This window comes from Lactuca saligna, chromosome 5 (assembly GCF_052625555.1).
Source record: "Lactuca saligna cultivar CGN05327 chromosome 5, ASM5262555v1, whole genome shotgun sequence".
Classification (NCBI taxonomy): Eukaryota; Viridiplantae; Streptophyta; class Magnoliopsida; order Asterales; family Asteraceae; genus Lactuca; species Lactuca saligna.
This window is the reverse complement of record NC_136421.1, coordinates 85,861,425-85,889,340: the sequence shown is the minus strand read 5'-3', so window position 1 is coordinate 85,889,340 and position 27,916 is coordinate 85,861,425. Positions and strand designations below refer to the sequence as shown.

Genomic DNA, 27,916 nt, shown 5'->3' with positions numbered 1-27,916 from the left:
GAGTTATAACGAAGAAGTTATGACCTGTCGAAGTTTCACAATAAACCGGCACGGTGCCGAATGTCGTAAAAACTGAGTTTTTGATAAACCACTTTTTAGCCTTAGTAATCTAAATGAAACTCATAGTGCTCGTTAACCCGAGAGTATGTATAGAAAGAACGCCCAAAATTTGACTTCGTATGACGAAGTTATGATTTTTCGAAGTTTCAACTTAGCAGTAGACAACTAAAAACTTGAATTTTAGATCGAGTTATTTTTAGCCGACACAACCTAAACGAGAATTGGAGGTCTCGTCATTAGTAGCATAACGGTAAAAAGTCTGATAAAAACGGACATTGGATGAAGAAGTTATGAATTTTTAACGAATTTCCTGTCCCAGTCTGTTAAAAATATTATTATAAAAATTAAAATCAGAATTAGCCGACGAAGTCTAACTGAAAGTTGTAGAGCGTAGTTTAACCTACGCGTGCATATAAAGAACGTAAAAAACGGAGCTCTTATGCGAAAGTTATGGATTTTAGAAGTTTTGGCGCGAAAACTGAGAAATTTCGCATAGGTGGCTTCGGCCACGTCACCTTCGCTTAGAATGTGCCACGTGTCCGAAATTGGTGAGTCATGCGAGCCACGTGTCTGAGCTGCTGAGTCATCCGATCTTGTGAGCTAATATGGAGTGGTCCACTGAGAAGGCGACACGTACCCTCTTTCACGTGACCGAGCCCTCGCATGAAGCCACGAACACCCCCTACTTCGGACCTAGACCTCGGTCCAGTAAGAAGAGGACAACAAGCCTTCCCAGGTGCGAGCCCTCCCCTACAAGCGGCGAATCTTCGCCACCTGGAGGCTTCTCAGCCGTCCGATCAGAAGCTCCACCCTATAAATACAAGGCTGCGAGCCTTCTCGGATATTTTTAAGAAATTGCCATTTTTAGCCCCCTTATCCATATTTTCTTTATCTTAACATTCCCTAAAGCCCCGATATCGATTATAACCCCCGGAATACGTCACGAAGTGCCCGTGAAGCCCTAAAAATTTATCTTTTCAGTTTCGAAGCCCGAACCTTGCACAACCCGGTTTCTCAATAAAACTCCCGGTTTTATTAGAAACGATCGTTTTAGGAAACGAATTGCTGCCGGGTTTTCATTAAACCAAGTGAGTGTGTAGTTACTTTCACCTTACACATAGATATGAAGTATTTTACATAAAATACGTGTTGTGTGAATATATATTGTCTGTTTCTTTGAGATGGGTGTTGAAAGAATGATTTATACATTTTTTAAATAATTTAAACTGTATATGTATTTTTATCTACGAAAAATGTTGGGTAAAACATGGGTAGATGAAATAGTGGGTATGATGAAAGGTGAATTGGATAAAGGAGATGATCAGTAATATTGATCATGAGTTGAGGGTGAGTGGTGAAATTTGAGAGAATCACTTACCTAAAATGTTGGCCCCCGTCATTCAGCAGAGTATGGATGACAACCATGGATTATTCTAGACAGTCTGTGCACACTAGGACATAGTCACACGTCCTCAGTCCGGGAGTATGGATAGGACATAGTCATTCGTCGTTAAACCGGGAGAATGGATTTACACATAGACACTTGTCCCTAATCCGACAGTATGGAATGGGCTTAATATCTTAATAATAGAGTAATTGACTCAAAAATATGAGTTTGACCTTTTCAGCACTTCTTTAAGTAAAATGACACTTTTAGTCCCTTTTTATAAAAATGACATTTTAGGTCCTTAAACTATTTTTCTTGATATTTTGACTCAAGGACTTATTTAAAAAACGTTTTCACCCCAAATTTTACTCTTTGGAAGTTCAGCCCCTTTAGTAAAAAGATTTTCATTTATAGTCCAAAGTTTTTGCAATTTTTACAAATTTGACCCAAAATCCAAAAACTTTGCATTTTTTATTCTTTTTGGCTCAAAGACTTATTTAAAAAATGTTTTACCCACTGTTTTGAGAAATTTACCATTTCAGTCCCTTAAAACCCATTTTATTCGCAAATTTGGGCCTATGGGCCGAAAAGCCCAAAGTTTGGCCCAATAGACAATAATTTACATTTCTAGTCCTTGGAAGAGAATAATATTCATAAAATCTTCTATTTTAATTGTTTTGGCCCTTTTGGTCCTTATAAAAACCGTGAATGACAACCTTTAACCGACCTTTTGTTTATTTGACAAAAATAGCCCAAAAATAAGTTTTATGTTGAAACATGCTTATTATACCCTTAGATGATAATTTTTCTTGACTTGTTAAATGTAATACATCCTAGATCATGTGTATTTTCCTCCTTGATCCATAGATCTCGAGATTTCTTTCCTTTTTGGCACATATTTACCACATAAACACATGAAATCACACATGATAGACACATACACATAGATCTACATATTTTACTTGTATTCTCCCCCAAAAAACTTGTGAAAACCAAAAATAGAGGAGTATCAACTCACCTTTCTTAGTTGTTTCGGTTTTTGAAGAAGATAAGAAGAAGACTTTTGGTGCTAGCAACACCTTGATGTGGATCTCAAACTTGAGGTGATTCTAGGAGTATGATTACCACAAATGTTTAAGAGAAGAGATCTAATCATGAGAAAAGAGTTATATAATCCTTGGATATGTATAAGTTACCAATAAGTGATGATATTCTCTTGAAATCCTCTTGATGCACAAGCAAAATTTCGAGATTTTGGAGTGGGAAGGAGGAGAATACTTGAGAGAGTTTAGAAGAAGTTTGATGTTGTGTGTGTGTGTTTTCCTTGTGCTCTCGGCTGAAGTAGAAAAAGAGAAGGGAAGAGAGAGGTGATGAAATGACTATCATGGATATATGTTGGATCTTTTCATGGAGATATGGGGTGTAATAAGGAGGTGGCACCTCCAAGGTCAACCCTCCCTAATTACATCTTTTTTTCCCTTTTTTTTTTGTTTTCTACTTGGGCCGAAGGAGAGACAAGGAAAAGAAAAGATTTTTGGGTTTCGTAATGTGAAGCCCAAATTGATGATTTTCGGCTCTTTGGGCCTTTAGAGCAATTCACGATCCAATATACATCATAGAATGAGTTTTATGGCCCATTAGAGCTAATTAAATTTGTTATGGCCCAATAAGGCCAATTACGATAAACTAGCCCATTTTACGCTTAAATGGCCCAAAAAGGTTATGTCTCATTAGAGTGGGTCCAATTAGAGCCCATTTTGGGGTTCTATGTCGAAAATAGTCAAATTGGAAGCTAATTGGTCCATTAGGCCCAACAAGGAAATCCTAGTCCATATGGACTTAAATCGAGATTTTAGGGGTTCCAACCTTTTGTTGACTATTTGAATGTTTGTATAGGGTGTTTGATGGGATTTTTTTTATTGAATAAGCACCATACATGCTTTCAAGTTTTAGTTACAATGTTATTCTTGTGAAGGGTTTACAAAGCATCAGAATTCCTAGTTGTGACATCATACCCCCGTTAGAGGGAATTTCGTCCCAAGATTCTTTTTAAAGCTAGATTTGAGAATGCAAGAATAGGTGAGGGTACTTCTGCTTCATCTGGTCTTCACGTTCCCATGTGAATTCTGGTCCATGTTTCGCGTTCCACCAAACTTCACAATCGGAATGGGACTTTGCTTAGTACGCTTCACTTCCCTATCTATGATTTCAATTGGTTCCTCATTGAACAAGAGATTCTTGTTGATTTCAATTTCTTCCAATGGGATGATGAGAGTTTCGTCGGATAAACAGTTCTACAAATTGGAAACATGGAACACGGGGTGTACACTGCTGAGCTCAGCGGGTAGCTGCAGTCTATAAGCCACTAGACCGATTCGGGCAAGAATCTCGAAGGGTCCAATGTATCGTGGGTTTAGTTTTCCCCGTTTCCCAAAATAAATCACCCCTTTCTAGGGAGAGACTTTTAGCAACACCCGATCCCCGACTTGAAATTCCAAGGGCTTTTGTCGTTTATCAGCGTAGCTCTTTTGTCTGTCTCGTGATGCTTGCAGTCGAGCTCTGATCTGACTTATCTTGTCGATCTTTTAGCGTATTATTTCTAGTCATGTTAATGCATTGCTTGGTGGCTGTCCTCTTGCTAGCTGAGTGTCACCTACTTCAGCCCAACACAACGGTGATCTACATTTATGCACATACAATGCCTCAAACGGAGCAACTTTGATGCTTGAATGATAACTGTTGTTGTACGAGAATTCGATTAAAGGCAAGTGGGTATCCCATGACCTTCACCAGTCTATCACACATGCATGAAGCATATCTTCAAATGTTTAAATGGTTCGCTCACTTTGACCATCCGTTTGTGGGTGGTAACCAGTGCTCATGTCAAGTTGTGTTCCCATCGCTTTCTAAAGAGATTGCCAAAAGTGTGAAGTAAACCTACTGTCTCTATCTGAGATGATAGATATCGACACTCCATGGAGTCTCACAATTTCCTTGATATAGGTTCTTGTCAATCGTTCCATCTTGTAGGACTCTTTTATTGGCAGGAAATGAGCAGATTTTGTCAACCTCTCGACTATTACCCATATGGTATCCAAACCATCTGTTATCTTGGGTAGTTTGGTCACAAAGTCCATAGTAATCCTTTCCCATTTCCACTTGGTTATTACTGGTTGTTGTAATAATCCCGATGGCTTCTGATATTCTACCTTTACTTTAGCACAAGTGAGGCACTTGCTAACGTAAGTGGCAATTTCTGCCTTCATGTTAGGCCACCAATAATGTTTCTTGATATCCAAGTACATTTTATCTGAACCTAGATGTATGGAGTATTTAGGGATCCAAACTCGATTTATGAAATAATATGCTTCATCCTCCTTAACTTCGAAATTCTTTTCCACTCCACGTAACGCTTCACTTGTTCTGTTTTCTATCTTCATAGCATCGAACTGGGCTGCTTTGATTTGCGAGGACAGATGGGATTGAATGGTTATTGAAAGACTTTTTACACGACGATTTGAGTATTCTTTCCGACTCAAGGCGTCAGCTACCACGTTAGTCTTGCCTGGGTGCTTCTTGATTTTGCACTCAAAATCGTTTAGCAGCTCAACCCATATTTGTTGCCTCATGTTTAACTCCTTTTGATTTAAAATGTGTTGGAGACTCTTGTGGTCAGTGAAAATGGTGCACTTTGTACCATAAAGGTAGTGCCTCCAAATCTTCAAGGCGAAGACCACAACTCCCAATTTGAGATCATGGGTGGTATAATTCACCTTATGCGCCTTTAGTTGTCAGGATGAAAAAGCTATCACCTTCCCACATTGCATGAGTACACAGCTTAAACCGTGATTTGAAGCATCGCAGTAAACTATAGAGTCCTCTGTTCCATATGGTAGTGATAGTACTGGCGCACTACAGAGTGCTCGCTTCAGAGTTTAGAATGCAACTTCTTGCTTATCTGTCCATTCAAAGTGTCCACCCTTTTGTGTAAGCATGGTAAGTGGTTTGGCTGTTTTAGAGAAGTTCTGAATGAACCTCCTGTAATAGCCTGCGAGACCTAAAAATTAGCGAATTTTTGTGGCTGTCATTGGGATCGCCCATCCTTCAATGGATTTGACCATAGAAGGATCAACATGTATCCCTTCTTGACTAACAACATTACCCAAAAATTTCACACTATGGAGCCAGAACTCACACTTAGAGAGTTTTGCGTATAACTTTTCGGTTCGTAGGGTTTCCAAGATTTTCCGGAGATGTCGGCCATGCCACTCTTTGCTTCGAGAATAGACTAGGATATCGTTGATGAAGACAATGACAAAATTGTCGAGGAATGGTCGGCAGATTCGATTCATCCAGTCCATGAATGCGGTTGGGGCATTGTTAGATCAAAAGGGCATTACAACAAATTCATAATGTCCATAGCGAGTTCGGAAAGCAATTTTGGGGATATCCTCTTCCCGGACTTTGAGTTGGTGGTATTTGGATCGCAGATCTATCTTAGAGAAGTAACTTGCTCCTTGGAGCTGGTCGAATAGATCGTTGATTCACGGAAGTGGGTAGCGATTTTTCATAGTGAGCTTATTTAATTCTCTATAGTCAATACACATCCTAAAGGATCCGTCCTTTTTCTTAACAAAGAGGACCGTAGCTCCCCAAGGTGAGAAGTTGGATCGGATGAATCCTTTGTTTAAGAGTTCGCTGAGTTGACTGGACAGTTCTTGCATCTTCGTAGGAGCCAACCTATAGGGTGATTTGGCAATGGGTGTAGCTCCTGGCACAAGGTCAATTCGGAACCCGACTTGCCTTTCTGGGGGTACTCCCGGGAGATCTTCAGGAAAAAATCTGGGAAATCACAAGCCACTGGGATGTCTCGAATATTGACCTCCTCCTTGGAATTATTCACTACGTGAGCCAGAAACATCAAATCATTCTTTCGTTGATACTTTTGTGCCTTAACACATGAGATCAGACGAAGGTTCGTACTGGGTTTGTCTCCGTATATAATTAGGGTTTCACGACTTGGGAGGTGAAGGCGAACGACCTTCTCGTGACACATAATTTTAGCATGGTGGGGGCTTAACCAATCCAAGCCGATAATCACATCAAAACTCCTAATAGTTACAGGCATCAAGTTTAGTTGAAAGACGTGATGATTTAAGGTCAGGTTACATCCTATGAATATTTCCACAATGGATTCTATTTTCCCATTAGCCATTTCCACCCTAAAGGATTTATTAAGCTTCTGGGGTTATTGTTTTAGCAAGTGCTTGAATTTATTACTCACAAAGCTTCATTCTGCCCTGGTATCAAATAGGATGCATGCATATGTGTGGTTTAGGAGAAACTTACCAGTGACGACAGCGGGATCCTGAACCGCTTCTCCTTGACCCATGGTCAGCACTTTCCCTGCTCCTCCATTCCCAAGGTTGTTGACGTTGGGTCAGGTTTGATAGAAATGCCTAGTCTTTCCACATCCATAACAGGTGTCGCTTGGCCCCACGTTGTTGTCGTTGTTGTTGGTGTTGTTGTTGTAGTCGCGGTTGTTGTTGTTGTTGTTGTTGTTTCCTTGCTGCTAGTTTTGGGGAGGATAGGTCCTACAATATTTTTCCGTGTGACCCTTTCGATTGCAACTGGTACAATGCATCTCCCTGCATTCTCCATTGTGATGGAAATTGCACTTTTTGCACTTTGGGAGATTCTCAGAGTACTGCCTAGGGGCACTTGGATTGGATGAGACTGGAGCATGTGGTGTGGAGGGAACTTGGGTGGTTGCAGCATTGACTGTCACTGTTTCTTGTTTCTTCAATGACTCTGAGCCTCGTCTCCCCTTTCTCTTGTTATTCTTTCCTTTCTTGTTTTCACTCTCCTTCTTGCCTTCAGTTTCCCCTGACTTCTCGCCCTTCTTGTTGTCGTGGTCGCATAGCTTCTTAGCCAACCTCTTCGCACTGTCGAAGGTTTCAGGATTTGCAGCTATCACATTTCCTTGAATTGGGGAGGTTAATCCCCAGATGAATCGTTTGATTTTCTTTCCTCTGAAGTAATCATGCCAGGGCACAACATAGATAGTTCTCTAAACCTTGATATGTATGCATTAATGTCGGAGTTTCGGACGCTGAGATTCCATAACTCATGCTCCATTTTCTGAATTTTGCCACATGGGCAGTACTCGACCATCAGCATTTCTTTCAACTCCGTCCACGGCATGGCATTGGCTACGGGGAGAGTCATGGCCTCTACATGTCCATTCCACCAGGTGAGAGCTTGGTCAACAAATGTGTATGCGGGAAACTTCACTTTCATCTCCTCGGGGCATTCACATATCTCGAACACCTATTCCACATTTTCAATCCATCTCTTTAGGTTTATCATTCCCCCTATGCCATTAAAGGTTCGTGGCTTGGCGTTGGTGAAATCTTTGTAAGAACATGTCTTGGTAGGCCCTTGATTTATTTTGTTGTTATAACTTCAACCCATTGTCCATTGCCACGGGATCATCTTTAATCACTTAGTGGGCCACCAAGACCTGGTGAAACTGAATGCCTTGATGCTCCTCTTCCATGGTGATTGTGATGAGGAACCCATAAGGAGGCATATAAACTATCATTATTCCTAAGATATTTTAGTTGTTATATAAATTGAGTTGATGTTCTCTTCTTGGTAACAAAGGGGTATGTTTTAAGTTTACCGACCATCACGATTTCCACAAGGCATGTGATAGTTGTATTCCGGAGGAAATGTAGTTGATCAGGCTACATTCGCCCCTTAATACAACTATGAACAGTCCTGGATTAACCGAGATGTCAGGATCATCTTATTTGATTTGGTATTATGTTCTTTTTCCTATATCACAAGTAAAAGTGTTTTATCGTTATATTTTATTTGTTTTGTTCAGAGTTTTTTTTAGGCCCTGTTTGGTTTATAGTTGCATATCAATGTGTGGTTAGATATGATAGTTCACTATAAACAGAGCTCTGATACCAACCTATCACACCCCCGAACCGGACGGCGAAAACATCCGAGGGCTTGCGTGACTTAAATTGAAATATCATCACAATGTATATATACATGAAACATAACATAAACATCATCATGGATCAATATATTACAACTTACATTGTTCACATCAAGTACCTTGTCTAAATATTACATTTCCACAGCAAATTGATTGATAGTTTTTCAAAACATAACATCCTAATACACTTGGTATCCTTCTTCAGTTTATCTGTTACCTAAGAATACAAGTTATTTTGAAAACGTCAACATATGGAATGTTGGTGACTTCATAAGCAGGGTTGATATGAAAATATTTTTTATAGTTTATAAAAAAACCGAGAAAATCCGATATTTTCTGAAACGACAATTGTTTATACAAAAGTGTGAAGATCCCTAGGTTTATGCATGAATGATTTCAAAAGCGTGTGTAAATGAGAAGTTTTGCATTATAGTTATTGAAAATACAAGTGAATAGTGTTGATTTTCCCTAAAAACCTGATGTTTTCCGATAAAATAATATGATTGTTTTGAATTATTATACCTTCATAACGAATGATTATGAATTCCCTTGATTACTTAGATAGTATTGGATTATTATGTGAGTCGTTATAACCATGTATGATAATGACTAGTTCTTCTGTCTTGGCATTCTATTGAATGCCGGAATTGATCTTAAGATGTTGTCACCCTAGAATGGCCGAGTCTAACTGTAGCAAACAACTAAGGTGTGGGGGAGTCACCCCTATATAGATCTACACACAAACTCTTGCTCTCCTCCCATGAGACTTTGATTATAACTACAAAATACGAACGACACTTAAAGGTGTCGCCCATTACTCACTTATTCCAAACGGATTTCATTTCCCTTGATTAACGACCTCATTTTGTTTACATGAATAGAAGGCAAGCCTAACAGATGAGGAGAAAATGACTACGAGGTTCTACTAATCGTGTGTGTTATCCAAGGCTGTCGAGTATACGAAGGGCGCGTTGGCGTACTTTGCAATATGATTTATTTGGAACTTACTAGCAATACTCGTGGGCCACTAAGGCCCAACAACATGTAGTTCCCATTGAGGGTCCCTTAAGCACGTAATTGGGTCACAAGAGGCCCCAATAACATATATTATTATTGTTAGGCCCAAAAGTCATGTTTAATGGGTCAAGAAGGCCAAATAAGCATGATTTGAATCTTTCAAGCCCAGCAGTTTGAATATTTACTTATTTTAAGTATGGTATAATTGTCGGAAGGTCTGATTGATCAATTATTGAATCACAAAGGCATGAAGTTTGTCGATTGTTTTATAAAGATATTTAAATTTAAATTAATGAAAGTATATCCACACTTTTCCATTCTAAATTCCTAGTTCGGATTTTGGTATTTTTTGGCCCAATATCTTAATAATAGAGTAATTGACACAAAAATATGAGTTTGAACTCTTCAACCATTCTTTAAGTAAAATGACACTTTTAGTCCCATTTTATAAAAATGGCATTTTAGGTCCTTAAACTATTTTTCTTGATATTTTGACTAAAGGATTTATTTAAAAGACGTTTTCAACCCAAAGTTTACTCTTTTTTTTTGTTAGTTTAGCACCATTAGGAAAAAGATTTTCATTTATAGTCCAAACTTTCCGCAATTTTTACAAATTTGACCCAAAATCCAAAATTTTTGCATTTTTGATCATTTTTGGAAAAAAGGGTCATTTTAACCCATGAAATAGATTTATTTACCTTTTTACCCACTATTTTGAGAAATTTACCATTTCAGTCCCTTAAAACCAATTTTATTCGCAAGTTTGGGCCTATGGGTCGAAAAGCCCAAAGTTTGGCCCAATAGACTACAATTTACATTTCTGGTCCTTTGAAGAGCATAGTATTCATAAAAGCTTATATTTTAACTATTTTGAACCTTTTGGTCCCTATCAAAATCGTGAATGACAACCTTTAACCCAACTTTTGTTTATTTGACAAAAATAGCCCAAAAATGAGTTTTATGTTGTAACATGCTTATTATAACCTTAGATGATAATTTTTCTTGACCTGTTAAATGTAATGCATCCTAGATCATGTATATTTTCCTCCTTGATCCATAGATCTCGAGATTTTTTTTTGACACATATTTACCACATAAACACATGAAATCACACATAACAGACACATACACATAGATCTACACATTTTACTTGTATTCTCCCCCATAAAACTTGTGAAAACTGAAAATAGAGGGGTATGCAATCACCTTGCTTTGTTGTTTCGGTTTTTGAAGAAAATAAGAAGAAGACTTTTGGTCCTAGCAACACCTTGATGTGGATCTCGAACTTGAGGTGATTATAGGAGTATGATTACCAAAAATGTTTAAGAGAAGAGATATAATCATGAGAAAAGAGTTATATAATCCTTGGATATGTATAACTTACTAATAAGTGATGATATTATCTTGAAATCCTCTTGATGCACAAGCAAAATTTCGAGATTTTGGAGTGGGAAGGAGGAGAATACTTGAGAGAGTTTGGAAGAAGTTTGATGTTGTGTGTGTGTGTGTTTTCCTTGTGCTCTCAGCCGAAGAAGAAAAAGAGAAGGGAAGAGAGAGGTGATGAAATGACGATCATGGATATATCTTGGATCTTTGCATGGAGATATGGGGTGTAAAAAGGAGGTGGCACCTCCAAGGTCACCCCTCCCTAATTACATTTTTTTTTCCTTTTTTTGTTTTCTACTTGGGCCGAGGGAGAGAGAAGGACAAGAAAAGATTTGGGCCTTAGTGTTTGCGTTTCGTAATGTGAAGCCCAAATTGATGATTTTCGGCCCATTGGGCCTTTAGAGTGATTGACGGCCCAATATACATCAAAGAATGAGTTTTATGGCCCATTAGAGCTAATTAGATTTGTTATGGCCCAATCAGGCCCATTATGATAAACTAGCCCATTTTAGGCTTATAAGGCCCAACGAGGTTAAGTATCATGAGAGTGGGTCCATTTAGAGCCCATTTAGGGGTTCTAAGCCTAAAATAGTCAATTTGCAAGCTTATTGGTCCATTAGGACCAACAAGGAAATCCTAGTCCATATGGACTTAAATCGGATTTTAGGGTTTCGAACCTTTTGTTGACTATTTGAATGTTTGTATAAGGTGTTTGATGGAATTGTTTTGTCATTGAATAAGCACCATACATGCTTTCAAGTTTTAGTTACAATGTTATTCTTGTTAAGGGTTTACAAAGTTTTAGAATTCCTAGTTGTGGCAGTTGTTGGACAAGAGAATCTTATATGTCAATGAGTTAGTGGGAGTCTAATGGTCTTGAAAAGGTTCAAGAACAAATCAAGAATAAAATTAGTTGATCATCACTAGCACGTGACATGAGGTTTATAACCTATCGTGGCTGACATACTCTTGTTTCTGTGCCATTCCAGTTGAGTTAATTATGCATGTGAGTTCTATGAGTTCTCATTTGATTGCATGAAGACAAGGCATCCTGATCAATGAAATTACGTTGATAGGTAAGGGTGAGCTTCTTGACAACCTGGAAGCAATGGTGGGCATTCGTGCTACCATGAGGCAAGAAAGAAAGATTGAACAAGTTCAGTCCATATGAGTTTGGATTTGTCGTAAACCTTGGTTTTGGCAAATTCACATGGATAGGAACACATACACCATAAAATCTAAGTGTCATATGGTTTCTCTCCTTCATGAAAATGATTGTGAGGAAAATACTTTCACTAAGAAAGATTTTAAGAAGAAATCAATTCTGATAATTGTATTCTCAAATGCAATTATGGTTACAACATCCCTTTTCATAATTCGGATTGTGAGATTTGGCAATTAGTCTCAACATTTGGGACTTAGTAACATAAGTTCTGAATTTATTTAGACACGCATGTGAGTCTTCTAAGCCAAAGGTGTATGAGTTTAAGAAGATAGATAAAGGCTTATCAAAGCATCATGTATTAGAAATGTGAACTTAAGGAATTCAATAAGCATTGTTTTCTAGAAGTTTAGCTGTTTTTTGAATACATGTTAAAGCTAGTGGGAGCATAAGTGTTATGCTGGTAAGAAAATAATCATCGTGTTAGTGGGAGCATGATTATTATGTTAAGTATTGCAAGTTAGCAATATTAATTATAGAAAACAAAGATTCACTTTGCAAAGCTGTAGGGGTTGAAAAGTTGTTTTGCTATAATTAAGGGAGAGAATATTATACTTCATTTCAAAATCTAAAGCTTAGATCGAGAAATGTTAATAAATTTAGTCAAGGATACACAGTGCATTCTCAAAATTCGATTATGATTACGACATCCCTCTTCATAGTTCGAATTGTGAGAACGTGGCACATAAAATGTTATGGCAGAAGATTGATAATGTAGCATATCTTTATGTAAGACATTATGCATTGTGTCCCATACGCTTCGAGTATAATTCAAAATATGAAAGACATAGAAGAACACATACGGGATCTCAACAAACTGGATCATAAAGTAAACTGAAACAAGACATGGAAGAAAACTATGGTTTTAAGCATTTTTATTATGCAATTTGGCTTCATTTATATTAAAAAATGACATATATGAGTTTAGAGTTAGCAATAAAAAGACTTTTATGAAGTATATTGTAGTCTTTCTAAAAGTATGCATATCTATGCAAAACCTTCATATATATACATATACATATATATATATATATATATATATATATATATATATATATATATATATATATATATATATATATATAATACTACCTTCTTGAATATGTTTCATTTTTATTATAAAAATTAATCCAAACTTAGAAAACCAATTTATAAGCACTGATTTACATGTGTTTTTTGATATTCCTTATTGTTAACCTTATTAGGTTATTAATAATGGAAAAAAAAACAAACAAAAAAAAAAAAAAAACAAAAAAAACAAACAAACAAACAAACAAACAAACAAAATAATAATAAAGAACATCATTCGTCGGGATGCCTTTTAGTACGTAGATTCGAGCATCGAAAAAGAATCACTAAAAACTCAGAAGCAAAAAAGATGGAAATCAATTCAAAAGCAAAACAGATGGAAATCAAATACATGTGAATACTTCGAAATTCAACGTTTGGGACTACAAAGCTACTACAAAGCAAAAAAGCAATCGTATAAACAACACTTAACATAATAAGATGATATATTTAAAGGAAAAAACAGCTTTAAAATAATCAAGCCATTTAAGCTTCATGATTCAAAGCAATTCAACTTATTTATACAAAAGAATATCCAACATGTTAATCCGAGTGAAGGTTCTCATTCAGAATTTCAGTTTCTTAGTTTTATTTGCATCTGTTATTATTGTTGTGTTTATTGGATGAGAAAAATAGAATTGATTGGAATCCATGTGATGAGCTTGATTCGATGAGAAACTTTTTGTCTTTGTACTTTTTATTTCAATGTATATCTATTATCACTTTAATAAAAGTGTTGTGTATTATCACTAAAAGAAATTTGGATCTTTACTTACACATATTATGTGTGGGTAAAAGCATCATATGTGATGGTATTCATTATTACCTACACATACATTAAGTGTAACTATGTGTAGGCTCATGCCTGTTGATGTAGATCATTACCGACACATAATTTATGTGTAGATATAAGATTATCTATACATACACATATACGTGTGGCTAAAAGTAGTACATATGTGTAGGTAGATGCATTCTGATTTGTTTGGGATGTTGATGATGTGGCTAAAGGCGTGGACACTGACTTGGCTGATGATGTGGTCAATGATGTGGACTACACATGTCATTAAAATATGTGTGGGTAAGAGTATTTTTATCTGTAGGCATTGATTTTGATATGTGTTGGTAAAAATATTTTTATATGTGGGTATTAAAAATGACATGTGTAGGTAATACAAAATAAATGCAGACATTTGTATAAATAGAAACACATGCATTCGAAATAGCATTATAAAATGAAAATTGTCTAACATAATATTTCAAACCAAAAAAATTACTAAGTCTCAAAACTTGAAATACTTAAACTACTAAGAGATCAACTAGTCATGAGTAGCTACTTGAAAATACTAAAAATTCTAGAATGTTCATTGCATATCATCATATATATCCATATTTTCATCATGAGACTGTCCCGAATGAGTGTGGTTAGATGTACCACACTCGGATGTATCACCATGTGATCGTCCTGATGATGTGCTAAGAGGAGGAGGCATGATGTTTTTCTCAATCAATATTTGCTTCATAACTTCATGTTCTCTTTTAATTGTTTCCAATTCATCCACCTGTCACACCCCAAAACCGAGAACGGCGGAATACGTTCTGGGGTGGAGGACGTCATGTACAATATCATTACAATTGCATAATAGTAAAAACAAGAAACAACAACCATTGCATATATATATATATATATATATATATATATATATATATAGTGATAATAATTACAATTGTGTTCTGTAAAGTTAATAGACACCAAAAGTATAACAAAACAAAAGATGAGTCTTGTATATGCTCCATCTTCTTCCAAAAGCTGCCCTATACGTGTCTATCTTTGACCTGAGGATACAAGTTATTTTAAAAACGAATATCAGCATAAAGCTGGTGAGTTCATAAGAATTTAGTGTCATTGTAGTATAAAAGTGTTTGCAAATTTATAGTATAACAACTGAAATTTATATTTATGAGTAGTAGAAATCTCTAGAAAATCTTATATTTTCCAGAGAGTACATTTGTATGTCAATCTTTCTGGTGTGTAAAAGTAATATTGTTGAAACTTTCCATTGTAAAAGTGTAGTAATAAATCTCATGTACGTAATATGGCTAAAGAAAAGTTATGCTTACTAATAGTAGTAGTGTTGTAACTTTAGTTAGTAATAGATCATTAATTACTTCGGGATTTTAGTTCAGACTTTAAGTCTTAGTGTATTTATTTGGATGTAAGTTTAACTTCTCATGTGACCAATTGTGAAGTAGTAAAGTACCGACGACCCTCCCGGTCATGCGTAGTGAAGTAATGTAGTGTCACCCCTGGGCCTAATCGGCTCGGATTGTAGATATCAGTCGGGATGTTATAGTGCTAGTTCCGTATAGATCTATACATATAGTGTTGCTTTCCTTTCGGGAAGCCATGGTCACATGGTGTAAGTATAGTAGAGTGCCTTATAGAGAGAGATAGTGTGATATACTTTGTATTAGTGAATTCTATTATGCTTTAGTATGATAGTCTTTTAGTGTAGTAAGTAGAGTGTTCCCTTATACTTGCATTAGCTTGTAATATTAACAGTTTATGGTACGTATAGTAGTAGTAGAGGTAACTAGTTGTAGTCTTAACTATACCTATTATAGTTAAATAGAGTATGTGAATTCCTGCTTCTGATCAATAGTAGTAATGAATAAGATATAAACATTCATATCTACACAAATATATATATAATATATTATTAAGAATTCAACGACAGTCGGACGGACAACCAATACCTTAAAACCACATCAAACAAGAACAGGAAATAAGGCCAGCTATCGATCCTAAGTCCTTCAAGTCTTATTTATATAAACATATTTATGTAGATATATTTTTAAAAAGAAAAGTAGTTGGAACATAGTTTTGAAAACAGATTAACAATAATTTAACCATAAAGGCGCATTTGATAATTAGTTAAAACAGTTTTATTGACAAGTATCTAAAATTGTAAAGTAATCCCTTTTGATGATAGATTGTAAATCACATATGATTTGATAATAAAACATGTAGTAATGTACTTGTATCCCCCCCCCCCCCTAAAACATGTAAAAACATTTAAAAGGTTAATTAAGGGGTATGAACTCACCGGACTAGAAATGTCTCGACTAGGATGTTTAACGTCGAATCGAGGCTTGAAAACGTGCGAGGTTCCTATGTAATATTAAATGATACACAATAGTATCTAATTAGATTTAAATCACTAATTAATAGAGGATATACATTTCTAGTCGCGAAAACACTTCAATTCAAGTGTTTGGAGTGACCCGGGTGATATGTATGGACATGTATGGTTTGGATAAGGAGTTTACTCTTCAAGAGTAAACTCTTTGGAGATATTTCGGCCCTAAACACCTCATAACCATGAGTTTACGACCGTAAACTCATGGATGAGGTTCTTGAGTGCTAAATGGCCTTTTACTAATTGAGGGGTGATGCTAGGTTTTGTTCTAAGGCATTAGAAAGGGACTAATTCAAACATATGGACTATTTGGTGAGTTTATGGCAGTAAACTATGAGTTTACAGCTGTAAACTCTCACCCACATTCATTATTTGTTTTGAAGGCCATAGGTTAATCATAAGTGGTTCCACTCATTTTTACAAGTCAAGGGGTGAGTTTAGGGCACCATTTAACCCCTTTATAGGAGTTTACAGCCCAGGAACCCATGTATGAGGGGTTTACGGCCGTGAACTCCTTATGGAGTTGTTTTAATCGAGTTTAAGGTCCCTAACTTGTTGGTGGTTGCTTCTAGAATTTATTCCAAGGCTTATGAGGTGTGTAAGTGGCATTTTAACACCCAAATATGAGTTTACACTCCATTGTCACACCCCGACCGACGGCGGAAATCGCCGGGGTTGCGACGTTATACAATTGGATCACAGTCAACCACATATATCGAATACATAATATATTTGAATCAATATTTTACAAACCTTTAAGTTTCAAAATTGAAATTACATATTCATATTAAACACACAACGGTAAACAAGTTAAGTCTATTCCCAAAAGAAAGGAACTATAATTTCCTTAGAACCGATGTCCTACCTCCAACTTCTTAGTTACCTGAGAATACACATTTTTAAAATACGTCAACAAAAATTGTTGGTGAGTTCCACAGGTTTTGACTTCGCGAGCTTTATAAAAAGAAATCTTTATACAACGTGGAATGTTTAACAAAATAAGTTGTGCAAAATAATGGTCAACAATGTTACCAATAAGCTTGTGTGAGACCTGATACTTGAAATCCGATACGAGTATCCATGTAAAAATATTTATGATAAAAGTAAATATTAACATATTTTTGTGGAGCAAAATATTAAGTATTTATATAAATAAATACTACCAATCGGTTTAACAATCTACAAACATTATGTATACTACATACTCTCTTTATAAAACGTGAAATGTTTAAAAAAATATGTTGGGCAAAACATGATCAACAATGTTACTGAGATCGGATACTTGAAATCCAATACGATTATTCATGTTAAAATACTGATGATAAAAGTAAATGTTAACATATTGTTATGAAACAAAATATTTAGTGTTTGTATAAATAGATACTAACAATATGTTTAACAATCTACAAACAATATTTGTACTACATACTCTCTTTATAAAACATGGAATGTTTAACAAAATAAGTTGGACAAAACATGATCAACAATCTTACTGAGACAGGATACTTGAAAACCAATACGAGTATCCATGTTAAAATATTTATGATAAAAGTAAATACTAACATATTTTTGTGAAGCAAAATATTTAGTGTATGTATAAGTAGACACTAACAATGTATTTAACAATCTACAAACAATATTTATACTACATACAAACTCATCATAGTTTGTATTAGTATATTTGTATCCCTGATGTTGTTATAATACTCAATTGTTTGAATTTGAAGACTTTTTGTTGTAATGCTTAATAATATAAAGCTACCAAAGTTCTATCGGGACAACGGTCGTATGTGTCCCTTATACGATCGGGACAACGGTCGTATGTGTCCCAATACGAGTTTAAACAATACGTCGACTGTAAGTGACCATAACAATTATTTAGACAGTACTCCGACTGTAAGTGACCTTATATATGTTTAGACAGTACTCCGACTGTAAGTGAATAACAAAGTTTATACAACACCCCGGCTGTGAGTGACCAAAATCGACATAGTCCAAATCATCACATCTTATGAGGTTTTCAACATGATCATATTAGAAATACTTGTTATAATTACACTTTTGTAACTATTAAAGTATGTGTGAACTAAAGAATATCATAATCGGTGTACTTCTTATTTATCACAACACTTTGTATATATATTTGAAAGTCCAAACAGCAAGATAAATCAAAAAGGGCAATTCTGTCCATGTTCTTAGAAAAATCATAGAAAAATCATCATAAGTCGAAATCTGGATCCGTAAACTCTCAAAGTTTAGAAAATGAGTCTAATTTGTCCATAATTTTTATCCTAAGCTTAAGTGGTTCCCAACCTGAGTGAAAATACTCATTTTTACAGACAGGTCCGAAAATGTTCTGAAATGATAGACAGTTTTGTAAAAATCATTATAAATTGTAGAAAAATCGTATGAATGCGTGCGAGTAGTCCTTAGAAAGGTATTAACATGAACTACTTCCATATTGTACAGTTTTGAAATCCATTGAGTTTAAGGAGGGAAAAACAGTCCGTCAACAGACCATAACTTTACTGTGAAAAGCTGAAATTTGAGCTTAAGTATGTTTAGTGACATAACTTGTATTTTTAGTTAGTAAAGCCTTTAAATCCTTCAACTATAACTTTTTTAGTGTGTATTCTCCCCCAAAACTTGTAAAACATAAAAGAGGGGCCGTAGAAAACTCACTTTTGTCGCGTAGAGTTATTCGGGTTGAGAATGGTTCGTGTGGTTTCCGGTTCCACGCAAGTTTGCGATTCGAGTATTCGTTTGGATGTCTTAACACATAAAGACATATATTTACATGTATTTTAGACTTTTATCATTTCATAAATCATTTAAAATCAGTGGGTTGGATGATAAAAAGAAAGAGTAGAAATCAAGAATATACCTAGCTTCAACTTGGATCAAAAGTATGTTGCCAAAAGGTGGTGCAATAACACAAGCTTTTAGAGAGGTAAAGGGTAACTTTCTTAGGGGTTTTAAGTGTTTGAAAGTAGCTACATATGGTCTACTTTGAATCTCGAAAATGGGCAGAAAAATGGAGGACTTTTGGGTGTTAGTTTGATGCTCGAAAAGAGCTACTGTTTTGGCTATGTTGCTGTCACGAAAATTTCACAGCAAAAGGGTAAGATAAGAATAGTTTAGCCACTGATTTGAGTCCCTAATTTAGAGTAGAAAAACAACTAACTTCCAGAGGTATTTGGTGGTGAAAATATCAAGCAAAAGGAAGGTGTAGATGGGTGAAATGGTGGCTGAAACACCAAGGGACAGCAACCCCTTTAAGGTTCACGGTTTTGTGGAGTTGGAAGGAAATTTGTGTGGTTGAAAATGGGATGAACTTTGGAGCTTTTCCCTGGATTATTTGCTGGAGAATGGAAGGAGAAATGAGGAGATATTTCCAGATTATGAATGAGGAGAGAGGATAAGAAGAGAAGAAGATAAGATGGAATCAATTAGGCTAGATTGTGATGGAATGGGTAATGATGAGATTTGATCTCCTAGCCCACTTGGTCTCCTAGTTGGTTAAAGATAGAATTAGTTAACTAACTAACTATTAGTTACTTAGTTATTTAGAGGTTCTAGTGATGGATATGGAAGATGTTAATCTCGAAAATTAGAAGAGGGATTAAGAAGTATTCTTAGTAAAATCTCTTAAGTGATTAAGCACTTATTAGTTAAGTTGGCACTTATCTCAACCATTTCTCTTATATTAATTGATTTAGGCATCGTATTCCTTATATAAAATCACTTTAAGTCATAACCCATAACTACTCATCTACTACATAATAATACATATGTACAAATACATACCTGTATACTTAGTATAAAATAACAATGTAGTTTTTGTGTATTTGAACTTAAATGTTTATGTTTTATTATTTTTATTCAAAAACACTTAAATACATTCTAATTATGCCTTATAATAATTCATTTTATATTTTTATTTATTTAAATATAAAATTTATTGACCAAGGTATAATTTTGCGACATTTAACCGGTTAACGGTATCGTTAAACACGTTTTGTCACTTTGGTTCGTATATTTGTCAAATTTAGATCCTTCACAACTACTAAGCACAAATTTTACGCAAAACTTAACTTACTCATCAAATAGAGACATGTTGATACAAAAATTAAGTTTGTTGTATTCAAATGACGTTATATGCTAATTTTCACAAAACAATGATGGTTCGTAGTCATACATCGTAACGGAATTTATCATGAGTTACTTGTTTTATATTTCACAAGAACTTATCAAATTTAAAATATGTTCAATTCCTTCAACCAATTGTGGTAAAATATTTATATTGCATAATAATAAAAACATAGCACTGTACAGTTGTTCCTATTTTTACCAATTGTTACATTCTCCCCCTATCAAAAGAATTTCGCCCCGAAATTCATCTTGTAGACGGGATATCACTAAACAATTGGAGATATTTCTTTTTCATTTGATCCTCGCATTCCCAGGTGAATTCTAGTCCTTTCTAAGAGTTCCAATGAACTTTCACGATAGAAATACGACTTTGTTTTAAACACTTCACTTCTTGATCCATAATTTCCACTGGTTCTTCAACAAAGCGGAGTTTTGTGTTCAATTGTATCTCATCGAGAGGTATTACATTGGTTTGATCGGACATACACTTTTTCAGGCTGGATACATGGAATACATCATGTACTTTGCTCAGTTCTTGAGGTAACTTTAGTTGATATGCAACAGGAGCAATTATGTCAAGAATTTTGAAAGGTCCATTGTATCTTGGGATAAGCTTTCCTCTTTTGCCAAAATGAATCATACCCTTCCATGGTTAGACTTTTAGCATCACTCGATCTCCAACTTGGAATTCTAGTGGTTCACGCCTTATATCTGCATAGCTTTTCTGATGGTCACGTGCTTCCTTAAGCCCATCATTGATTTAAATGATCTTCTCGGTCGTTTCATGGATTATCTCTGGCCCAGTACGCAATGTGTTATTTATGTGTGCTCGGGCTAGTTGGGTATCCCCGACCTCTGCCCAACATATAGGAGATCGACATTTGCGTCTGTATAAAGCTTCGAATGGTGCGGTAGACGAGTATCCCAATAATTTCCACAGTCAATTACACAAGACCATAGCATATCTTCTAGGGTCTGAATGGTTTGTTCACTTTGACCATCTGTCTGTGGGTGGTAAGTTGTGCTCATATCCAAGCAGGTTCCCAGGGATTGTTGAAGTGGGTGCCAGAACTTTGACGTGAACCTACTATCCCTATCCGAGATAATAAAAGTTGGCACTCCATGAAGTTTGACAATTTCCCTTAGCTACATTCTTGTCAGCTTTTCTATTTTTCCGGTTTCCTTGATTGGTATGAAATGGGCAAACTTAGTTACTCTATTAACCATTACCCAAATAGTTTCATAACAACTAGGAGTCCTGGGCTACTTTGTGATAAAGTCCATTGCAATTTGCTCCCAATTCCACTTGGGAATCTCAGGCTTTTGCAGTAATCCCGATGGCTTTTGATGCTCTTCATTGACTTTAGAGCAAGTCAAGCATTTGCCCACATAAGTGGCAATCTCATCCTTCATATTAGGCCACCAATATAACTTCTTCAGATCTATATACATCTTGTCAGAGCCAGGATGTATAGAATACCTTGATCTGTGAGCTTTATCCATAACCAAGCTTCTAATGTTACCAAACTTTGGTTTCCAAATTTTGTTCATGAAATAACGAGTTCCATCTTCTTTAAGCTCGAAACATTTATCGATTCCTCGTTAAGATTCTTCATCAACATTTTACTCTTTCAGAGCATTTAGTTGAGCTTCATGAATCTAGGTATTAAGGTTGGGATGGATGGTCATACTTAGTGCCTTTACTCGTTGGGGTTTAAATAACTAGTAATGTATTTTCCTGGTACATGATCCCTGCCTGGTCCTTCTATAATTGCCTTGTGCATACACATCATATAAAATGAAGATCAAATAGACGGTCGAATATGTGATTCTACCTTAAGCCCATAACCAAACAAGGAACATGAAGTAAAGAGGACTCATAAATTCTATGTTTGTAGAATCTTAATTATATACAGCCTTGACGTATACACCTAGCAAGCCTAAATTACCAACAAGGGTACTTAGTTTCTATATGAATGATGTGACTATTCTGGGTGAGAAGATAATTGGTGATCCCTACCTGGTCCTTTTACAATCGCCATGTGCATACACATCATATATAATCAACATCGAATAGACGGTCAAATAAGTGATTCTACCTTAAGCCCACAACCAAACAAGGAACAGGAAGTAAAGCGGAGTCACAAATCCTAAGTCTATAGAATCTTAATTATATACAACCTTAACGTATACACCTAGCAAGCATAAATTACCAACAAGGGTACTTAGTTTCTATATGAATGACGTGACTATTCAGGGTGAGAAGATAATTGGTGATCCCTATCTGGTCTTTCTACAATCGCCTTGTGCATACACATCATATATAATCAACATTAAATAGACGGTCGGATAAGTGATTCTACCTTAAGCCCACAACCAAACAAGGAACAGGAAGTAAAGTGGAGTCATAATTCCTAAGTCTATAGAATCTTAATTATATATAACCCTAATGTATACGCTTAGCATGAATAGATTTCCAACAAGGGTACTTATTTTTATTATTGCAATATCTACCATGTAAGTTCAATGAAGTTGGTGAAATTCATGTTTTTGTTGTGTTTTGAAGCTTATGGTCGATAAAGCTCTCATCGGCACCAATATTAATTAATACCGAAGCCTAAACATTGTTGATATGAAATGTACCAATAATCATAGGTGGTTCTTGGAGAGCATCTCAAGCAGTGATCATAAGTTCTCTTTCATTGCCACCCTGATTCTTTAGTTTCGGCCATTCCTTCCTAAAATGCCCTTGTTGATTGCATTCAAAACAGTTACGGCTTCCTCCTGCCATAGTGGTTTTTTTTTTTTTTTTTTTTTTTTTGCATTACTTCGAGATGTGACTTCTCGTGTTACATTTGTTATAGATTACTTCCCTTTTATCTTTGGAGCCAGACCCCATGTATAACGCTCCACTTTCTTGCTTTCCAGTTTCCTAGGCCCGGACACAGGTGTGCAAGGTCATTAAACCTCGTCGTGTAAGTCTTGATATCAGAACATTTCATTTTTAGGTTCCAAGGCTAATGTTCTAGGTTCTGTACTTCCTCTCGGGGGCAATACTCTCTATTAAAAGTTCCTTCATGTTTTCCCTGACATTGAGTTATCCATCGAGAAACCCAAAGTTTTTTTTTTTTTTACATGGTCAGTCCACTATGTTAGAGCTCCGTCCATCAAGGTGCTTGCGGCAAAACACACTTTTCTACCCTCGGCGCAGTAGCACATGTTAAAAACAACTTCAAAATTTTCAAACCAACAAGTTAAACCCACAACACCTTCATTGCCATAAAAGTTTCTTGGCTTGCAATTTATGAAGTCCTTGTAGGAACAATTTCTTCTAGGCTCTTCTGGATGCGAGTGAAGAGTGCTTCCAGCTCCGTTTCCCAATCCATTCACTTCCATGAGTCGCCTTCCATCATTCAAGCTCCTTGCAGTTGCCACTACAATTGTAAGGCGTTTCGAAAGTAGTCGTTCGAAATTTTCCGTAGTTTGAGGAAGTCCTGACACGGGAGGTGGTTGAATTAGAGTGCTAGAAGTTGGCGTTTCTGGAGTTACAACCGGCCTTCTGGTGGTCGACCTCTTCGGTTTCGTCCCATAGCTGGTTCGATAGTTGGTGTTACTTCGGGGTGTAATATGGTGTTCCTTCTTAGAGGTATTTTGATTTCTTATTAGTAGTAGAGATTTAGTTTGTGATGTTTTTGTTAGTTCTCTTATAATGTTTTAGTCACGATTACGATTTATATAAGGGTTCAGAAAGATTTCTAAACTTAATAACATATATTTTATTATAATCAAACATCATCATCCCAGTACATTAGTCTTTACGATTTTCATAATGTAAAGACTTACAAGTAGTGGTACAAAGACCTACAAACAAACAAATAAAGTTTACTTATTCTTACAAATCCTAGTACTTATCTGAAAAGTTTGTCACCAAACTTTTTAGTATCTCAAAATATGTTACACAAAAATTTACACGTATATACAAGAAAATTGTATTTTCTTTTACTGACTTGTGATCACATTTTACGTTTCTTAAAACGCCAAGATTTTAGTCTATCAACTACTTCGCTTAAGTTGGATAATGCATGAGGCCCGACCAAAATTAAACTTAGGCGCGCAACTAGGTTTAGTTTTGGTATGACCTATGTTTTATGAAACCTAATTGAGTATTTGATCTAAATCCTTGTGTTTAAGTTTATTAGATTTTTAACTTTTAAGTGTGGTAGGGCAAGGATATTCCTAAACCTACTAGAGTAAGCCCTAGACTATAGTTGTATTTTTCTTAAAAACAAAATACTAAATTCTCTATAGTCGTTAGCTCTGATACCAATCTGTCACACCCCGACCGACGGCGGAAATCGCCGGGGTTGCGACGTTATACAATTGGATCACAGTCAACCACATATATCGAATGCATAATATATTTGAATCAATATTTTACAAACCTTTAAGTTTCAAAATTGAAATTACATATTCATATTAAACACACAATGGTAAACAAGTTAAGTCTATTCCCAAAAGAAAGGAACTATAATTTCCTTAGAACCGATGTCCTACCTCCGACTTCTTAGTTACCTGAGAATACACATTTTTAAAATACGTCAACAAAAATTGTTGGTGAGTTCCACAGGTTTTGACTTCGCGAGCTTTATAAAAAGAAATCTTTATACAACGTGGAATGTTTAACAAAATAAGTTGTGCAAAATAATGGTCAACAATGTTACCGATAAGCTTGTGTGAGACCTGATACTTGAAATCCGATACGAGTATCCATGTAAAAATATTTATGATAAAAGTAAATATTAACATATTTTTGTGGAGCAAAATATTAAGTATTTATATAAATAAATACTACCAATCGGTTTAACAATCTACAAACATTATCTATACTACATACTCTCTTTATAAAACGTGATATGTTTAACAAAATATGTTGGACAAAACATGATCAACAATGTTACAGAGATCGGATACTTGAAATCCAATACGATTATTCATGTTAAAATACTTATGATAAAAGTAAATGTTAACATATTTTTATGAAACAAAATATTTAGTGTTTGTATAAATAGACACTAACAATATGTTTAACAATCTACAAACAATATTTGTACTACATACTCTCTTTATAAAACATGGAATGTTTAACAAAATAAGTTGGACAAAACATGATCAACAATATTACTGAGACAGGATACTTGAAATCCAATACAAGTATCCATGTTAAAATATTTATGATAAAAGTAAATACTAACATATTTTTGTGAAGCAAAATATTTAGTGTTTGTATAAGTAGACACTAACAATATATTTAACAATCTACAAACAGTATTTATACTACATACGAACTCATCATAGTTTGTATTAGTATATTTGTATCCCTGATGTTGTTATAATACTCAATTGTTTGAGTTTGAAGACTTTTTGTTGTAATGCTTAATAATATAAAGCTACCAAAGTTCTATCGGGACAACGGTCGTATGTGTCCCTTATACGATCGGGACAACGGTCGTATGTGTCCCAATACGAGTTTAAACAATACGTCGACTGTAAGTGACCATAACAATTGTTTAGACAGTACTCCGACTGTAAGTGACCATATATATGTTTAGATAGTACTCCGACTGTAAGTGAATAACAAAGTTTATACAGCACCCCGGCTGTGAGTGACCAAAATCGACATTGTCCAAATCATCACATCTTATGAGGTTTTCAACATGATCATATTAGAAATACTTGTTATAATTACACTTTTGTAACTATTAAAGTATGTGTGAACTAAAGAATATCATAATCGGTGTACTTCTTATTTATCACAACACTTTGTATATATATTTGAAAGTCCAAACAGCAAGATAAATCAAAAAGGGCAATTCTGTCCATGTTCTTAGAAAAATCATAGAAAAATCATCATAAGTCAAAATCTGGATCCGTAAACTCTCAAAGTTTAGAAAATGAGTCTAATTTGTCCATAATTTTTATCCTAAGCTTAAGTGGTTCCCAACCTGAGTGAAAATACTCATTTTTACAGACAGGTCCGAAAATGTTCTGAAATGATAGACAGTTTTGTAAAAATCATTATAAATTGTAGAAAAATCGTATGAATGCGTGCGAGTAGTCCTTAGAAAGGTATTAACATGAACTACTTCCATATTGTACAGTTTTGAAATCCATTGAGTTTAAGGAGGGAAAAACAGTCCGTCAACAGACCATAACTTTACTGTGAAAAGCTGAAATTTGAGCTTAAGTATGTTTAGTGACATAACTTGTATTTTTAGTTAGTAAAGCCTTTAAATCCTTCAACTATAACTTTTTTAGTGTGTATTCTCCCCCAAAACTTGTAAAACATAAAAGAGGGGCCGTAGAAAACTCACTTTTGTCGCGTAGAGTTATTCGGGTTGAGAATGGTTCGTGTGGTTTCCGGTTCCACGCAAGTTTGCGATTCGAGTATTCGTTTGGATGTCTTAACACATAAAGACATATATTTACATGTATTTTAGACTTTTATCATTTCATAAATCATTTAAAATCAGTGGGTTGGATGATAAAAAGAAAGAGTAGAAATCAAGAATATACCTAGCTTCAACTTGGATCAAAAGTATGTTGCCAAAAGGTGGTGCAATAACACAAGCTTTTAGAGAGGTAAAGGGTAACTTTCTTAGGGGTTTTAAGTGTTTGAAAGTAGCTACATATGGTCTACTTTGAATCTCGAAAATGGGTAGAAAAATGGAGGACTTTTGGGTGTTAGTTTGATGCTCGAAAAGAGCTATTGTTTTGGCTATGTTGCTGTCACGAAAATTTCACAGCAAAAGGGTAAGATAAGAATAGTTTAGCCACTGATTTGAGTCCCTAATTTAGAGTAGAAAAACAACTAACTTCCAGAGGTATTTGGTGGTGAAAATATCAAGCAAAAGGAAGGTGTAGATGGGTGAAATGGTGGCTGAAACACCAAGGGACAGCAACCCCTTTAAGGTTCACGGTTTTGTGGAGTTGGAAGGAAATTTGTGTGGTTGAAAATGGGATGAACTTTGGAGCTTTTCCCTGGATTATTTGCTGGAGAATGGAAGGAGAAATGAGGAGATATTTCCAGATTATGAATGAGGAGAGAGGATAAGAAGAGAAGAAGATAAGATGGAATCAATTAGGCTAGATTGTGATGGAATGGGTAAATGATGAGATTTGATCTCCTAGCCCACTTGGTCTCCTAGTTGGTTAAAGATAGAATTAGTTAATTAACTAACTATTAGTTACTTAGTTATTTAGAGGTTCTAGTGATGGATATGGAAGATGTTAATCTCTAAAATTAGAAGAGGGATTAAGAAGTATTCTTAGTAAAATCTCTTAAGTGATTAAGCACTTATTAGTTAAGTTGGCACTTATCTCAACCATTTCTCTTATATTAATTGATTTAGGCA

The 27,916-nt window shown here is 35.5% G+C and overlaps 2 long non-coding RNA genes across 2 annotated transcripts; both read right to left on the bottom strand.

Annotated features, from left to right (window-relative positions):
* Positions 1-17,065: 17,065 nt before the first annotated feature.
* Positions 17,066-19,770, bottom strand: LOC144997504 (uncharacterized). The gene is made up of 3 exons (XR_013659827.1): positions 19,237-19,770; positions 19,035-19,123; positions 17,066-17,235 (listed from the first exon to the last, which is right to left on the bottom strand). It is a non-coding gene; the product is annotated as an uncharacterized LOC144997504 (long non-coding RNA).
* A 5,114-nt stretch (positions 19,771-24,884) lies between these two features.
* On the bottom strand, positions 24,885-27,619 carry LOC144997719 (uncharacterized). Its single transcript, XR_013659915.1, has 3 exons — positions 27,078-27,619; positions 26,876-26,964; positions 24,885-25,076 (listed from the first exon to the last, which is right to left on the bottom strand). It is a non-coding gene; the product is annotated as an uncharacterized LOC144997719 (long non-coding RNA).
* Positions 27,620-27,916: the final 297 nt, after the last annotated feature.